General features: G+C 41.3%; 1 protein-coding gene across 1 annotated transcript in view; it reads right to left on the bottom strand.

Annotated features, from left to right (window-relative positions):
- Positions 1 to 15,335, bottom strand: part of NEK7 (NIMA related kinase 7) — a 155,672-nt gene extending 140,337 nt beyond the window's left edge. Inside the window, 1 exon segment of the mRNA XM_017896562.1 lies at positions 15,256 to 15,335. The gene's annotated coding sequence lies outside the window, so the exon portion shown is untranslated.
- Positions 15,336 to 15,736: the final 401 nt, after the last annotated feature.

The raw sequence follows: 15,736 nt of genomic DNA, 5'->3' as shown, positions 1-15,736 counted from the left end.
GCTAACCTAGACTCTGTCTATTTATCTTCTCCAGCTCATTCATTAACTTGTTTTTTTTGTTTGTTTTGTTTGTTTTTTGTTTTGTTTTGTTTCGTTCTTCAGCATTACTGATATGTCTACTACAGAGCTGCTGGGAATACAAAAAGAACTAAGGCAATTCCGATCGCTCAAGTTATTCCCAGAGGAGACATACAGAAACAGACTTTTACAATATAAGGACACAAGTATGATGACACCATCACTGGGTACTGCTACTACAAGAGGTCACAGGAAGGATGTCAGGGTTATTTAAGCAAGCTGTCAGGGTCAGGCAGGCCTTGTAAAGAAGACACTCAAGGTAAGTCCTAATACATGTGGGAGCTAACCAGGCAAAGGAGAAGAGGGAGGACATTCCAGACTCAGTCATGGAATAACTAGGGAGCTACAACCAATGCCCTAAGACAGGAGCATGGAATGCAGCAGAGGAAAGTGCCAAGGCCCAAATCATAAAGGTTTTCGATTTTTTTTTTCTTTTTTGAGACGGAGTCTTGCTCTGTCACCCAGGCTGGAGTGCAGTGGCACAATCTCGGCTCACCGTAACCTCCACCTCCTGGGTTCAAGCGATTCTCCTGCCTCAGCCTCTTGAGTAGCTAGGATTACAGGAGTGTGCCACCATGCCCTGCTAATTTTTGTATTTTTAGTAGAGACAGGGTTTCACCATGTGGGTCAGGCTGGTCTCGAACTCCTGACCTCGTGATCCGCCCACCTCAGCCTCCCAAAGTGCTGGGATTACAGGCATGAGCCACTGCACCCATCTCATAAAATATTTTTAAGAGACTAAGTGGTTAGAAATTATTCTGAAGGCAGTAACTGAAGGACTTTAAGCAAGGAAAACAACTTAGTTAGAACTGGCTAGAGAAGCATTTCTTAAAAACATTAAAAAGCATAAATAAATTCAACTCAATTTTAAATTTAAAGGGGAAGAAAAGAAAGAAGACATTACAGAGGGTTCTATTTATAAAAAAGCCCTTTTCTCGGTAATTTTTAAGTACACTGTAGTCTCACTAAAGTATGAATTTTCAAGTCTGAACTTAATTCCTTCATGTATCTCATAAACCAAACTTATCTTAATACATGTTTTGGCCAGGTACAGTGGTTCATGCCTGTAATCTCAACACTTCAGGAGGCTACGGTGGGAAGGATAGCTTGAGGCCAAGAGTTTGAGACCAGCCTGAGCAACACAGCAAGATTCCATCTTGAAAATAAAAAAACTTTTTTTTTTAAGAAATCTACCTTTGAGGTCCCCTTTACAATAATCTTGATTCTATTTTGATGCGAGTTTCTGATGTGCCATAACTACCAACCAAATAAAGAGATCATAAAAGCACTAAAGCTTTTATTGCTATTACCATCAAATTTTGAAAACATAAAGGTACAAGTAACTTCACAATCACTTCACAAGAGAAAAGAGGTTCAATCTCTTTAGCATGGTATTCAAACCATCAATTCACAATTAGTAATTATTCTTATGAAGGGAATAATCTCAAGTATTTGTCTAGTTATTTCCTTATTTAACTCAATGCAACATTTTCTCCATGAGGGAATTCTTGGAACATGGAATAAATTGGCAAATAGATAGTCATACCTTTAAGGAGTAAAAAAGTTTGGCTTTACAGAAAGCCGAACCACTTAACTTGAACTAGGAATGAATTGGGCTCTAAGGAAAGGAAATTTATGTACACTCAGTGAACAGCTTACTAAATCAGCTTCAAGTCAATTTAGTCTAACTGCTGGTCATGTTTTAATATCATGTCTTAACTCCAGGAACTTATCTCTCACTTTATTCCCTGTTGCTTGAGCCTCTTACTTAGACTTAATTGCCAAACTGGTCTCTGTCTGGTGTCCACACTCCTCCCCATTCACACCAAGTTCATGTCTGACACACTCGCTTTTCCTAGTCCTGATTCCTATCTCACCCCACTCTAACATCTTTCAGACCTTGGAATTCAGAATTCAGATATAAAACCAAGCATCTCAGACTAGATCCCTGAATATCCTGACAGTGACCATTCGCAGATTAGACCTTTACCTATTTCAAACAGTAAGACCTCCTTCATACCATTTCTCTGGGCCTTGCAGAGACATGTGCCTGGCATTCATCCTAGACCTTCCCTGAAACCAACAGCTCAATTGTTCTGGACATTCTCTTACTGCTAGGACCTGCCTAGACCGCCTGTCAAGTGTAGTCTCTGGGAAGCAGTCATCTGCCATTCTTTAAATGCCAAGTTCTGACAAGAATGGTCCTAGGCCCTACAGAAAACACAAATCTGTACAGGACATGATTCACACCTTCCAGAAGCTTATGCTCCAGGGAGGGAAGCTAAGTATAACTACAACAAGACTCAATATGTACTAAAGGCTTAAAGAAGCAGAAGAAAGAGGTTTATTTGTATTTTTTTGTATAGTACTTGAGCAGGGCCATAAAGGATAAAGATTATTTTAATGCACTGAGATTGAACAGTGACGTATGGAAAATAGACATTTAAAGTGGTGAGAAAAGGATAGAGTGGAGAAGTCAGAAAGGGTACAAAATTTTCTATTAAAAAAAATAAAATAAAACAAAACCCAGCTGGGCACAGCGGCTCATACCTGTAATCCCAGCACTTTGGGGGGCCGAGGTGGGCAGATCACGAGGTCAGGAGATGGAGACCATCCTGGCTAACATGATGAAACCCTGTTTCTACTAAAAATATAAAAAATTAGCCGGGCATGGTGGCAGGTGCCTGTGGTCCCAGCTACTCAGGAGGCTGAGGCAGGAGAATGGCGTGAACCCGGGAGGCGGAGCTTGCAGTGAGTCGAGATTGGTCATTGCACTCCAGCCTGGGTGACAGAATGAGACTCCGTCTCAAAAAAAAAAAAGAAAAAAATTCAGTAAGTTGTTAGATGTGACTAAAATGTACGGGAATATACAGGAAACAAATAATCTAAAGCCAGGTCAGGATCAAGTGGGGTTCCATTTAGTGGCAGAGGAGCCACTGAAGACATGTGAGTCAGGAAATACGGTACAGCATTAGGTCATTCCTTTATTCTCATATTCTGCAATTAATAAAAACTAAAATATTTTTAAAGCATAAACTTGGATATTTGTTTTGATAAGAAATACAATCTTCCAGACTCAAAAAGAAATCTAAATATCTGACAGTGGTGTTCCAAAGTGCTTTCTAACAGTGGAAAGTTGGCAAATAAACCTGGCACCTCCAAGCAAAATAAGAAGCATCTCATTTAGCTACCTATTTCTATTGATTGAAAATTGACCTTCCTTCCAGTAGATGAAGGAGTTACTGAGCAGCAGTTATGCCCATAATCCATTAATAACCAAACACTCAAAACAAAGTAGATTTTTTTTAAAACCTAGCACATAAAGCTAAGCCGTATGTACTGACGACTTTACTTTTAAACTATAAATTATGCACATGAATCAACTATGCAACCTATATACTAATTTTATACTACAAAAAAATCTCAGAATAATCTTTTCAAATGAGTAAACATTACAGAAAGCTACTTCCCAATATTCCTTTCCCATACGTTTTGCATAGTCCTCTCCTTTGTTTTTAAAGGTTTCTTTTCTTCCTCCTACTTTATTCCAGCCATTACCTCTCTCTTAAAATTGCCACTGCCATCTAGGTTTTCCTCTCTCACTTCTGCTGTGGTCCCTTTTTAAATTGTAATCATTTCACTCACTTTCAGCTATCTACCAACAACTCCCAAATTTCTCTTTCTTCGGTCTGTGAATTGATAACACCAAGTAGGAAAATGGGAAGAAAAATAAAGAAACAAAAAGACGAATTATAAAGGGAATGTAATCACAGAGTCACTCATCTTACAGCTGCCAGAAGGCTCCAAAGATCACATGGTCTATCCTCAAATTTCAGGCAAGTATGCCTCTCAAGTTCAGAGAAGGCTCACCTCGATTTGAAACTGACTTTACACCAAGTCTGTGCAGTCAACTGGATCATCTTTCAAACATTCTCAAAATGCATATGCAAATACCCCACAAAGTTCAAAAGTTAGAAAATGTGGAAATGCTGACATTCTGGGGATGACAACCCACAACACAAACACAAAAGGGGCTAGGCATGGTAGTACTGCCCTGCCAGGGACCACACACTAAGAGACAAAAGTCTCAACATTTTCTAACCAGATACCATTAGTACATCATTACAGACCACGCTTCTTATATTATCTGAACCATTAACCACACTATTATTATTCTCCCCTAGACCAGGCACTCAATTCTTAAACTGAGTTTCACATATATTACATTTAGCTCACACTAAGTGTCAGAACTTATGTTTGGCATTTGAAAAATAAAAAAAAATACACCTGGACTTGACCCACTATTTGAAAACTTTCTATGTCAAGCTGCATCTTCTTATAACAAATAAAAGAGAATGGGAAAATGGTCATAAACAACAAGGGCTTGTGCTGTTTATAAACTCCAAATTTTTTTAAAAGGTGAAAACAAATCGCTGGTAGAAAACAGTTTTAAAATTATCAAACAGGCTTTTGAATAAAGAGCATCACCACTTGGACGCAAAGGTTGTATCTACTGACAAAGAGGGAAGTTAGAAGGGACTCAAGTGCCTGTCACTTGTTATCAAAGTCCCAGATAGAAATAAGACAGTCATGGAAAAAGGAACAGGTTACTCATTATAATGTTCTTGAACACTTTCCAGCATGGCCAGACATGCAAGACAGGAAAGTCTGGTGGAGTCGAGCTGTGAAACAAGATAAAGAGAACTACAGGTAGGTAATGGTAACTAGAGGCAAAAACCCTAAGTGGCAAGGCAAAGAGCTTTTGCCCCTGTGCAAAAAAAAAAAACACCTCAGGAGCAAGGGAAGTGGTAAACTTTCACACCCAGTTGAGAGAAATTTTGTAAAAATGCCAAAAATGGTGAGAACAGCACACAGCCTAAGCAGTCCAGTAACAAGGGACCGTTTGGTTGAGAAGGAACTAAAACTAACACTTAGATGTACTATTTTCTTTCACCTTGCTTGAAGTGGCATTTTCTCTCCTGTGATTATCATTATCATGCTACTGAGTGCATATCGTATAAGATGTCTCGGGTGCCTTTATCTCTCAGACACAACCCCCACACAATCTTAAAATCTGCTGTTAAGACCAAAAACATCAGAAATTTGAAAAATATTTTCAAAGTAAAGAATCTGAATAGAAAAGCATAGATTCTACTTGTGGAATTTTAAGTGTAAGAGTGATAAGCAGCAGAGATGAGGTCATGAGGATGTCCTTATAAGTAGAGAAGAGACACAAGTGAAAACACATAGGAAGAACCTGCATGTCAGAGGCAGAGAATGGAGTGATATGTCCACAAGCCAAGGAAAGACAAGGACTGCTGCCAACACCAGAAGCTAAGAGAAAGGCATGAGCCACATTCTCCCTTAAGCCTTCAGAGAGAACACGGCACTGTCAACACCTTGACTTCTGACTTCTGGCCTGCAGAACTGTGACAGAATAAATCTGTCGTTTTATACCATCCAGTTTGTAATAATTTGATACAGCAGTTACAGGAAACTAATGAAGGCCTATCTCATTTTATTGTGCTTCACACATTGTGTTTTTTATAAACTGAAGGTTTGTGGCAACCCTATGTGAAGTTAGTCTGTTAGTGTCATTTTTCCAATAGCATGTGCTCACTTCATATCTCTGTGCCACATTTTGGATATTCTTGCAATAATTCAAACTATTTCACTATTATTATATCTTTTATGGTGGTCTGTGATCAGCAATCTTTGATGCTACTGTATTTGTTTTGGGGCTCCATGAATCATGTCCAAATAAAACAGTAAAATTAATGATACGTGGTGTTATGTTCTGACTGCTTCACTGCACCAGCTGTTCCCATCTCTCTCCCTCTCCTTGGGCCTCACTATTCCCTGAGACACAACAATAATGAAAATTAAGCCAATTAATAACCCTACAATGGCCTCCAAGTGTTCCAGTGAAAGAAAGAGTCACCCATCTCTCACTTTAAATCAAAAGCTGGAAATGATTAAGCTTAGTGAGAAAGGCATGTCAAAGGTCAAGACAGGTCAGAAGCTAGTAGGTCAGAAGCCAGGCCTCTGGAGTCAAATAGCCAAGTTGTGAATGCAAAAGAGAAGTTCTCGAAGGAAATTCAAAGTGCTAGTCCAAAATGGTACATTATCAGTGGTTGTTGAAGCTCGGAGATAGTCTATGACACTATTTTGTTTATTTTGAATGTGTTTAAAACCTTCTATAACAAGTAAAACATCTGTATAAAAATACAAAGAAAAAAGTGATACTCAGTGAACACATGAATGATAAGAAATGAAACAGCCTTACTGCTGAGACAGAGAAAGTTTTAATGGTTTGGATAAAAGATCAAACCAGTCACATTTCCTTAAATCAAAGCCTAATCCAGGGCAAGGCACTAACTCCCTTCAGCTCTGTGAAGGCTGAAAGTGGTGAGAAAGCTGCAGAAGAAAAAATGGAGTTAACAGAAGTTGGTCCATGAAGTCCAAGGAAATATGCCATCTCTATCATATAAAAATGCAAGCTGAAGCAGCAATTGCTGAAGTAGAAGCTACAGCAAGGTATCCAGAAGATCTAGCTAAGATCATTGATAAAGGTGGCTACACTAAACAACAGATTTCCAATATGGATAAAACAGCCTTCGATTTGAAAAAGATGCCATCTAGGACTTTTATAGCTACAGAGAGGTCAATGCCTCGCTTCAAGAACAGGATCTCATTAAGGGCTGACGCAGCTGGTGAACCCAATGCTCATTTACCATCCCCTGAAAATCCTAGGGCCCTTAACATAATTATGCTAAATCTACTCTGCCTGTGTGCTGTAAGTGGAAAAACAAAACCTGGGCAACATCACATCGGTTTACAGCATGATTATTTGAGCCTTTTAAGTTGAGCATTTTAAGCCCACTGTTGAGACCAACTGCTCAGAAAAAGATTTCTTTCAAAATATGACTCCTAATTGACAATGTACCTAGTCACCAAGAGCTCTGATGGAAATATACAAGATGATTAATGTTGTTTTCATGCCTACTGACACAACATCCATTCTACAGCCCATGAATCAAGGAATAATCCACTTTCAAGTCTTCTTATCCAAGAATAAGAAATACATTTCTTAAATCTATAGCTGTCATAAACAGTCATCAATATGATAGATCTAGGCAAAGCAAACTGAAAACCTTCTGAAAAGGATTCACCATTCTAGATGCCATTAGAAACAATTGTCATTCATGGAAGTCAAAATATCAATGTCAATAGGAGTTTGGAAGAAGTTGATTCCAACTCTCATGGATGACTTTGAGGGATTCAAGATTTCAGTGAAGGAAGTCACTACAAATATGGTGGAAATAGCAAGAGAACTAGAATTAAAAGTGAGCCTGAAGATGTAACTGAATTGCTACAATCCCATGATAAAAGTTTAATGGATGAGGAGTTGCTTTTTATAAACGAGTAAAGAAAGTGATGTCTTAAGACAGAATCTACTCCTGATGAAAATGCTGTGAACATGGCTAAAACAACAACATAGGATTTAGAATATTCCATAAACTTATAAGCAGCAGCAGGGTTTGAGAGGATTGACTCCAATTGTAAAAGATTTTCTACTCTGGGTAAAATGCTATCAAACAGCATCATATGCTACAGAGAAATCTTTCATGAAAGAAAGAGTCAATTGATGTGGCAAGCTTTATGGCTGTCTAATTTTAAGAAAATGCGACAGCCACCAGCCTTCAGTGACCATCACCTTGATCATTTAGCAGCCATCAACACCGAGGCAAGACCCTCCACCAGCAAAAATACTATGAACTGCTGAAGGTTCAGATGATCATTAGCATTTTTTGCCAATAAAATATTTTTTAATTATGTATATTTTTAGACATAATGCTATTGCATACTTTATAGATTACAGAATAGTGTAACTCTAACTTTCATATGCACTTGGAAACCAAAAAATTCATCTGACTCACTTTATTGCAAGATTCACTTTATTGCAGTGGTCTAGAATAGAACCTGCAACATCTCTGAAAAATGCCTGTATAGAGTCAGGGCCCAGAGCATCATTTCCAGGACCATAATAGAGCAGGGTATGGTTCTAGGGTCCCCCAAATAGCAGCATTTTTCTTACTGTAACTGTATCTTGATCAGAGCAGTGGCTGTATGGCCCTAAACTGGTGGCCTTCTGATCACAGAAGAGACAGCACCTCCCTTGGGGGCCTGGTACTGGGCTATTCTGCTGGAAGCTCAAACTCCCTCACAACCATTAAACACTATTAAATGTTCAGTAACAAATTCCTTTCCACTTAAAAAAAAAAAATTAGAGGAGTAAACGGGAGAACTATGTAGCTAAAGACAATCTTCATTGACAGCTGATTTGTTGTTGCTGTTGTTGTTGTTTTATTTTTAAGTAGAGATGGGGTTTTGTCATGTTTCCCAGGCTGTTCTCAAACTCCTGGGCTCGAGCAATCCGCTCAACTTTGTTCTCCAAAGCACTGGGATTACAGGTGTCAGCCACAGCGCCCAGCCAACAGCTGACATTGTAAATACTCAAAGTCATAAAATAAGAGTGAAGGTGAAAACAGTATGCCATTCAACATTAAAAAATATTTCTTAACAGTAAATACCTTACTAAAACTTCAATTTAAATGCATTTTGAGAATAGAAAAAAAATGGCAGTTTTCACCTACCACCAGACTATTCTAAACATATTCTAACAACAAAGATGGTGATGAAAACAAAGGAAGTCAATCTGTAGGCCATGAAAAATAAGAAATAATTTGTTCCATAAACCAATCCTCCCCCGGGCAAAATCTTCTTATATAAGACCTTTTAATTTACATGTATTTATTGACTAACAAACCACGCCTAGAAATAAACTGTTTGGAATAAAGATATACTATTTGCCTAAAACAAATGACCTATTCTAGGTGGCTTTCTATTTTTTTTTATTTTATTTTTTTAAAGACGGGGACTCACTCTGTCACCAGGCTGGAGTGCGGTGGCATTATCACAGTTCACTGCAGCCTCAAAATCCTAGGTTCAAGCCATCCTCCAGGCCCAAGCAATCCTCCTGCCTCAGCCTCCCAAGTAGCTGGGATTACACGTGCGTGCCACCAAGCCCAACTAATTTTTTTTAATTTTTTGTAGTGACAGGGTCTCACTATGTTGATCAGGCTGGTGTTGAACTCCAGGTCTCAAGCAATCTTCCCACCTTGGACTTCCAAAGTGCTGAGATCACAGGTTTGAGCCACTGTGCCTGGTATCATATTATTTTACTATATGGTCCAGCAGTTAGATGTAAAGGCAATACAAGATTAGGAATTCATTACATTTTAGAAGTATAACAATTTTTCATAAACACAGCTATTCAGTTTTTCCAACCATAATATAATAAAGGACATATGGCTTTGTTACGATTATAACCATAATAAAATGTATAGTAATTTGCCTAGGTAAATATAAGGATATAGGGAAATATTTCAACAATTAAAAAAAAGAAACAATTTTAAGCATGCTAGGAAGAACATTTTAATTTTGCCATTTTTTTTTTGAATCTGTATTTAAAGATCTTTTGCAACTCACATTATTTGTAGTCCATAATATAACCCCTGCCAAGCCTCTTGTGCCTTTTCTGCCTGAGAACCTATGGATTGCTGGCTCTCCCCACCCTCCAAAGAAAGTCATAAAAACTAACTCAAATGTGGGAACCAATGAATTTTGAATATGGAAATCACAGGGCAAAGGAAAAGGAGAATTCAAGCAGAGGAAGTGGGAACGGCAGAAGTGGGAAGCAGCCCATTAAGACAAAACTGGGCCAAGGCAGAGTGGGTGACAGGACCTGTCATCAGAACAAACTGACAACAGGAGATGTGTTTCCCACCCCTGAAGGTCCTAAGAACAGGGAAGTAAGTGAAATGAAACTAACACTGGGCCTGCTACCACACATTTACAAAGATATTTTCATTTACTCCTCAAAGTAACTTTATGAGTTGGGACAACTACAGTCTGAATAAAATAAGCAACTCAACCAAGGTCATAAAGTAGGCAACGACAACCCTGGAGTTTTGTGCCTAGTCTTTTCCACATAATGGCAAACACAGATAATGATAATACATGTGCAGCAGAGTCAGATAAAGAGAAGAGACTGCTTGTAGCTGGTGGCAACCAGCCAGGAATTCTGATTGTCCCAGGTCCTACCTGGACTTCCCCGAGGGCTAAGGGGTCAAAAGTCCAGCACACACAAAACCCGCTCCTGGTTAGAGCTGAGAAAGTGTACTGTGTAATTTTTACAAAACTGTTGCATTTTCCATTCTGCTCTATGCTGCTCAGTAGCTACACCCAGGTAAGTCTACAGCTAATTCTTTTCAGAGCAAAGGTCAGACGTACCTCTACCCCAGGCCAAACATACCTTGACTGTAGGCCCTCTGCTAACGCACAGGCTCTTTCCAGTATTTTTTTTTACTGAGGGAGGGGGTGGAGTGGGGGTGGGGGGGAGTCTTTTATGAAAGACTAAGTTAATGTTTCCTAAAAGAAAAAAATTTGCCCACCCTCTTGCTCATGTCAAAAATTTCCTCTAAAGTAGACAAAGGTAGTCATACCAGTAGGCTTAAAATAAAAACGAGACAAGCAGATGAGTAAGTTTTGGTATGTTTCTTTGTCTAGTAGTTTTCATTTATTAAAGATAAATGACTGACATTAGATTCTACGTCGCTTTAGTAAGAAGCAGGGAGCCACAGAGAGGCATTAATCCAATGTCACAGGATAGGAGTGGGATCCCCCAGAAGCAAAGAATGGTGAAGAAACCTGAAAAGGTGGATAAACCTAAAAGAGGTTCATATGTTGACAAACTCTGAAATGAAACACAAAATGTGGAAATGGATAGCTGGGCATTATTCTGAGGGAACTGTGGAAGATCAACAAATTGTCACAAGAGTATAAGGACAAAAACAAAATATAAAATGCTGTTGTGGAAAATTCCGTATCAACCCAAACGTCAATGGCATAGCACCATATTTAGACCTCTGGTATTATCTTCTAGAGCAGGGGAAAGCTACCAGCCTATTTGTATAAATAAAGTTTTATTTGAACACACCTATGCCCACTTGGTCAGGTACTGTATTTGGCTACAATGGCAGCAGATGCAATCACAGGACTCACAAAGCCAGAAATATTTACTATGTGACCCTTCAGAGAAAAAATTTGTGAACCACTATTCTACAAAAAAGTAGACTGGACTGAAAAAGTAGCCCTTACCTACTACCAACAGAAGACTAGTAACAAGATTTACAAAAAGGCCTATTTCCATTATGTAACCTAAAACACGTATTTCTAAATTATTTTTATAGACCGCTAAAATCAGTTTTGTTCATGTATATATTGTTCTGCTTAACACTTTGATAGCTATTACAACAAAACCACTCATTGTATAACCTCATTACCTAAATAGTATAGCAGGGCAGTTATTTTCAAAAAGGTTAAAAAAGAAGTTACCCTGCTCAAAAATATTAATTAAGGAATGCTTCATGATCATCTGTCCTTCTCATTCCCACTGCCCACTGAAAAGCATGAAATATATTCTCTAAGTGTTTTCTTCAGAATAAAAATTTGTGAAAATACATAACACCTAGGAATAATCAAACTATTAATTACCAAAGGAGAACTCAGCAGTTTAGAAGTTTTATAACTCTGAGATTGAATTGTATCAATTTTGAAAATTCTGAATTGCCATTATATTCTGCAAATGCATATATTTGATTACAATTATGTAACCGAACGTTATTCATCCATATTGCCTATAAAAATGGGTGGGGGGGGAGAATTAAATTGAAAAAGTCTCAAAAGAGTAAAGAAATGCGTCTTAAAACATCTTGCTATATATTTATATAAATGCTGAAGTGCTGACAAAACAATTCAGAGCAAACAGTAATCATACATGTCATTTCCAAGACACCCTTAAGTCGTACATTAAGTTTGATATGTTTTATAAACGATGCACTGAAATACCTACCCTCGTAATTTCCAACAAATATTCGAAGGGGTAAACATTTTAATGTGAATGAAACTGGGAATGAGGACAGAGTGTTGTTTTGTGCAGCTGCAGCTGCAGCTACACTGTGCATTTTTTAAATACTACACTGTGTATTTTTAAAATACCAAAGCCTATTTAAAAAAAAAAAAAAAAATCAAGGGAAACAAAACCTGAAAGACATTTTGGAATTACCTACTTAACTTTTTTTTCCCCCAAAAGTGCATAATCACTAACACTGGCCCTGCTCTCAGGCCCAGTTCTCAGGTACCCTGAATGGTGGCGATGTTTGTAATACTACAGAGATACATTCTTACAACATCAGATAGTTCCTAGGAAAATAGTGTTTGGTTCTGGAAACACTGTAAAAGTCTCTAATGTCATCTCAGACCACATATTTAAGTGAAAAAAAGTTTATATTTCAGTAAATTCGCAATACTTGAGGGGAAAAAAAAAGAATACTTAAACGTTTACAATAAGAGCCCAAAACTATCAACTGCAAGCACCAGGAAAGATTTGGGGGGATAGGGTCGTTATGAGATTAAGTACTTATTTACACAAACTGTAACTGCACTGGACTTCTGGTCATTACAATGCAATGCTGATTTTTAATTTATTAATCAGGTATGTTAGCTATAGAGTCATCAAATCTCCCCTCCTCCACTAGTCCACAGCCATCATACCATACGTGCTTTCCTCAATCTTGGGGTAAGTGCTGTTTTACTGGGATGGAAACGAACTCGAATTTGTCCAGACAGGAAAATATGAAAGAGGGAAAGGAATGGTGGGTGCTACAAGTATTATCTAAATAAATAGTAGTTCATACTATAAAATGAGTCTGTACGCTTGGAAATAAAGTTAGTCTTGTTAAACTGGTAAGATGTTTAACCTTGGAAAGATTCCCAAGAAGCTGTGAAAACGCCTAACGATTTAGATTCTGACATTTAGTGGTTTTCATTTTCAGATAATTGCAGAGTAAAACCCCCTCAGTCACATGGCCTATATTTAGTCTGAACAACTTCGCTTATCTACTATAAACTTTCAGTAGAACTAGTTAAGTTCTAGGTGCAGCCGAATCACGAAACGGGACACCTAGGATGGCTCAGGGAAAACTGAAGCCCCCTCCCCCTTTATTTATTTATTTATTTCTCCAGACTGGCCCTCAGCCTGACTTAGCTCCCCCACACATCCCTGGAGAAAGAACTAACGCGGCCTTCTCCGAGCCCCAGGCTGGAGTAGGAAGTATCCGCCCTCCCGAACGCGAGGTCCTCGCTGCGCATTGGCTGCGAAGGCCGTCAATGCTCTGGAGGGCGGAGCCTCCCGCCACCCAGCGGAATCTCAGGCCCGTACCTCCAAGAGGGTCCCCGAGCTCCCGAGCTCCCGGGCTCCCGGGCTCCTTCCTTCCCCTGAACACTACGCCGCACACACACTGGCCCCGAGAAGGCAACTAGCCTCCTCAAAGGGTTCCTTTGCCTTTTTATTTCGCAGGCCTTCCTCTCGCCCCATACAGTTTCTGCCCCTTTGACTCCTCCGATAGGCAAAGCTTTTTCAAAGCTCCAACACCTCTCCCCTACCCCAGCCAGCTCTCGGTGCGAGACCAAATAGAGGATGCCGCTGTTTTAGGAGTGAAGCAAGCTGTGGACTGGATCTCGCCGAAAGAGAAGATTCCTTGCTCTGGAAATAAAATAACTGCTGAGATTTTAAGTTAACTGTTTCAAGAGCTCTTGGCCATCACCAAGTGTTACAAACCAAGAATACTCAGCGGCCATTCAACAAGAGTTGCCACAAAGCATTAGAGGGTTAACTGTATCTCTTGTTTTACTGTTCACCGTTTTCAGGGTTTGACCGGTTGTCCCAAACATTCTGTAGTTTTTGAGTGCAAGTACTATGCCATTCTTCGACCACACCACCAGCAGCTTAAGGTCCTGAACAGAACATATTTATAACACACACACTCTGTACTTTAATTCTCTAACGCAACCTGACAAGACATACTGCTGTTGCCTGGAGGGAGTGTGCATACCCTTAAAACTGTAAATTCCTTGGAGGAGGAATTAGAAACAGTGGTTCCAATTATGATGGGTACATTAGGCTCTACAAACTATGGAAATCTGATGTTTTCAATTGCATCCTTGAGCTCGTTAACCTAAAAGGAGAATAACCATTTTATTTCTGTGTATTTCTAATTTTCAGTTCAGTCACCAGAATTGCGCAAGGACAGCAGCATGTATCTTACTGTAAACTAAGTATATTTTTAGCATTTCTCCCCAATGAGGACTACAGCTAGGCGGGAACACGATTCATCGGCTAATACATCATCTCTCCGCCACCCCAGTACGCTCCCAGTGCAAGACTAGAGGATGCTGCGGTTTTAGGAGTGAAGGCCTACAGTGTAAAAGAGGCAACAGAAGTTCTTTAGCTCTCAAGGCAGCATCCTCTAGGTTGTGCTCGCTTCCTTACACTGTTCTGTGGTCATACGGTCTTGTCACTTTTCTCTGTTTTCCTTTGGCTCCCCTTCTCTGACTTTGGCCTCAGTTTTCAATTTCTTTTCCATTGCCACCATCACCAGCAATGTTCGCTATTGCCTCGCAATCCCGCTCTCTGACATTTTGTAATCCCGAGTCTCTCCCAAGTTCATTCTCCAACAGACCTCTCACGCTCCCTGTACTTCTGAGGCCACTTCGGATTCTCCCCTATCTGCCGGCTCCCACCACCCACTCTCCCAGCGCACTTCACTTTCCTAAGTCGGGCTGCTGCCGAATCCTGACAGGTGGACATCACCAATCCGCGAGAGATAAATAACCGACGTCGCCAATGAGCATCCGCCGGGAGGCGGGACTTCGCTTAAGTTCCTCAGGTCCTGAAACCAAAGACCTGTTGCCGCCGCCGCGGTGGCCGCTGAGTTTCTTAGTTACCGCGGCGCCCTTGGCGGCCTCGGGCCTCCAGAGCCGGTGCCAGGTATGAAGTTTCCTGCCGCCCCCTCCCACCGCTGCCAACGAACAAGACCGAAACCCCCATCCGTCTCGAACGCGGCGCGCCCCGCCCCACCTACCCCGAGCGAGGGGATCCCGGAGGCCGCCCCGCGCGGTCCCGACCTCCCTCTCCCGGCCCGACTCCCGCAGGCGGCCCCTCCCGGCAGGAGCTGGCCATTCCGGGCGCCTGAACCCTAGGCAGCGACTCACCAGGAAGTTGGGAGTTTTCCGTTCTCCCGCCCGCGAGGGACCTTGGGCGGGCGGGTGGCTCGGCGCGGCGCCGTCGGAAAGCGCGCTGGACCGGGGGCTGAGGCTGCAAGACCCGGAGCCGATCGGCCACCTCCCGCCGCGCCGCCCCGGCGGACGCTGCAGGCGCGGGGCACCCACCCTGCGCACTGCGAGGCGCGTCCGGAGTGCGAACCTAGCGGCGGCCCATCCTCCCGCGACTCCCGCTCCTCCTTCTGCGGCCGCCGCTGTCAGGAGTGTAAACATCCCGGCATCCCCGAGGAGAGGGGCGGGGCGGGCGCCGGCCCCTCCCCGCGCCGTGGGTCCCGGCAGGCTGCCCGATGGAGGCTTCCCGCCTGCATCACCGGCGCTCCATGAAGTGGGGGAAGCTTCGGCGGTTTCCCTACTGGAGCCGGGGCCCCTCTCTTCCGGTTGTCAGGCCTAGCGTGGTGCGGGACACCGCGTC

This window comes from Rhinopithecus bieti, unplaced genomic scaffold (genome assembly GCF_001698545.2).
Source record: "Rhinopithecus bieti isolate Rb0 unplaced genomic scaffold, ASM169854v2 scaffold_24392, whole genome shotgun sequence".
In the NCBI taxonomy this organism is placed as follows: domain Eukaryota; kingdom Metazoa; phylum Chordata; class Mammalia; order Primates; family Cercopithecidae; genus Rhinopithecus; species Rhinopithecus bieti.
Note: the sequence above shows the minus strand (reverse complement) of the source record. Positions and strands in the feature narration are given on the sequence as shown.